Below are 2,926 nucleotides of genomic sequence, written 5' to 3'. Positions count from 1 at the left end.
CAGTCGGGCATACTTAAGGTCCTGTCCCTTGTGTGGGGTAGTGCTTGGGTAGGACCTGTAGGACAGGTCTATGACCCTACCCTAGGACTATGACCCCATCAGGCTGTTTCTCTTAGACACCACGCGGGACTTGTGTCGAGACTCTTCTAACGCCTACACGTGTGAGCAATGTCAGGACCCTTTCTAATCTATCTTAACTAATCATAGTACTCAACACTTTTCTTCCTCTTCATCTTGCTTGTCTTCTGCTCGGTCGAGCTTGCCTATCAATGCGCCCCCGTCGAGGATGCTGCCAAACATGGCGGCCTCGAACAGGTAGTTCACCTGCCAGGCGTTTTCGCTCACCATCGCATGTTTCCTCGCCACCGGTCGAGGAAACGGCGGACGTGGTTGCATGTTTCCTCGCCACCATCGCAGGCGTACTCGGGGTCGAGGGACCTGCTGAGGCCGGTGGTGCGGAAGTCGGCGTCGAAGACCTCGTCAAAGTCGGTCTCGCGCTGAGGCTGCGCCGGCGACTTGAGAGCCTTAGGCCATCCCAGTAGGGCGCGACGCAGGAACATGTGCCGGTCGTTGTGTATGTGTCATGTGTAGAGCGTGGAGCACATCCTGGCCAAGGGCTCGTGCCACCTCTGGCTGGGTGAGCATCCGCGCGCCCGTGGCGGCGTAGGCGTCGTAGATGTCCCGCAGCACGGGCTCACTCACGACGCCCGGCGTGGCGGTGTCGGCCACGTTGAGAAACAAGTTCATGACTTCGGAGTTGACCAGGTCGGAGCCCACGTCGATGACGTCGGTGCCTGCCGAGCTGAAGACGAGGTCGCTCATGACGGCGGCGGCGTCGAAGCCCTGGAACGTGGCCAAGGCCGTCATGCCGAGCAGGCTGCTCTCGGACATGTAGGGTCTGTTTGGTTAGAGGGATATCCTCTCAGGGACAGGGATAACCACTTTTTTCTGTGGTTGCCATGCGTTTGGATCTGGGGCGAGGAGGGACAGAGTCAACCAGATACCCGGAATATTCCTAAAAAAACAGGGATGGCCAGACCCGCAAAAAACGAGCGGGTGGTGGCAACCACCCGGCGCGCGCTTCGTTCTCTCCTCTGCGGCGCGGCGGTAGGAGGCCGAGGCGGCCGGCAGGAGGCGCGGCGCGGCACGGCGGGAGGCGCGACAGGAGGCGCGGCAGGAGGGGCGGCGCGGTCGGAGGCGGGGCAGGAGGGGCGGCGCGGCCGGCAGGAGGGCGGCGCGGCAGGAGGCGCGACGCAGCCGGCAGGAGGGGAGGCGCGGCAGGAGGCGCGACGCAGCCGGCAGGAGGGGAGGCGCGGCGCGCGGCCGACAGGAGGGGAGGCGCGGCGCGCGGCCGGCTGGAGGGGCGGCGTGGCCGGCGCGGCAGGCGACCGGCGCAGCAGGAGGCGCGGCGCGGCAGGAGGCCGGGGCGGCGCGGCGGCAGGGGCCAGCGGGGGTGGCTCGGCTGGATGCCAGGATAACTCCACCCTCCCAACCAAACAAAAAATGGGATAACCCCACCCTCCCAACTAAACAAAAAAAAGGGCTATCCCTAGCCACTTGGTTGGGGATACCCACAACCACCCTAGACTATCCCTTTAACCAAACACACCCGTAGATGACCTGGGCGGTGCGGCGGTCCATCTGCGCGGCACGATCCGTCAGGTGCGCCTTGTGCGCTGCCTCGAGCGCTATCTTGGACTGGATGTACCGCGCGCCGCTGCTGGCCGCCCGGGGTGCGCCGCGTGCGGGCGTCGGTGAGCCCGTCATGCAGCAGCCCGTGAAGCGAGGGGAAGACATGGTGGTACCCGTGCTCGTAGTAGAAGGCCATGTCGGTCACGTAGTTGGAGAACATTGTACGCACGTCGGCGGCACCGATGAGCAGGTTCGTGATGCCGCTGCCGAACAGAGCGTCGTTGGTCGTCAAGGCCTCGGGCCAGTCGCCGGCCCCCAGCACGGCGAGCACCCGCGGCGAGGCTTGGCTCAGCCAGGAGCCCTTGGGGGGGCAGCACGTTGCCGATTGCGTGTTGCGTGCTTTTCCACAGCGCGAGCTCTGGCGACAGCCGCAGCTGCACCAACCTGGGCCGCGCCGCTTCCTCCCCGCTGCCATCCCTGCTGATGCTGCCAAACACGCCCCCCACCATGTCTTCCGCTTGGCGACACAACTTTCTCAAATCCGCCACAGCTCCATTGCCGACCAAGGCCCTCGCCTCCGAGTAGCCCGCGTGCATAGGGAAGCCTCCAACTTTCCTCGTCCCCCACTTGCAGCCAAGCCGCCTCGCCAACAGGGCGACCGGACCCTCGCCCCAGAAATACGGAGAGATTACGATTGGCCTGGCAGCGCCCCCGGGGAAAGCGTCCAAGTTCGGCACCTCCCCGGCGACCTCAATGTTGAGGCCTTGGAGAGAATAACCACCCCAGCGGGGGACGGATCCATCCACGCCCCGGCTAGTAGACCAGGTCCAGGTGGGACAGAAGGGATTCGGCATCGTTTGAAAAAAAAAACCGAAAGTGGGACCTTATCGACGTGGATGATTATGCCACTCCTCGTATTATTACAGTACCTAAAGGGTGTGTTTGGTTTCAGGATGAGGTGGAATCACACGGGTTGGTTCCATCCCTAGCAGCCGTTCTCGTGTTTAGCTGGGTTAGAAATCGGAATTGGGTCATCCGCATGCAGGGAATATTCCTTCCAGATGCTTCATCAAGTGATTTCGTTGATTTGGAGGAACCGACTCGTTATTCGTCCATGAAATCAAGGAAAAAAAATAACCAATCAATTCTCACTGCGCTCACCCCCGCATTTGAACAAAAGTTTTCGTGGTTATTTTTTTTTTGGTTATTTTTTGGTGGTTATTTTTTTCATTTTCATGATTATTTTTTTCGTGGTTATTTTTTCATTTTCGTGATTATTTTTCGTAAATATTTG

General features: G+C 60.8%; 1 pseudogene; it reads right to left on the bottom strand.

Moving 5' to 3' along the window:
• Positions 1-210: 210 nt before the first annotated feature.
• On the bottom strand, positions 211-2,486 carry LOC123397181 (annotated as a pseudogene).
• Between the last annotated feature and the right edge of the window lie 440 nt (positions 2,487-2,926).

Source organism: Hordeum vulgare, chromosome 5H (assembly GCF_904849725.1).
Source record: "Hordeum vulgare subsp. vulgare chromosome 5H, MorexV3_pseudomolecules_assembly, whole genome shotgun sequence".
NCBI lineage: Eukaryota > Viridiplantae > Streptophyta > Magnoliopsida > Poales > Poaceae > Hordeum > Hordeum vulgare.
The sequence above is the reverse complement of the archived record's forward strand: the minus strand, read 5'-3'. Positions and strand labels throughout refer to the sequence as shown.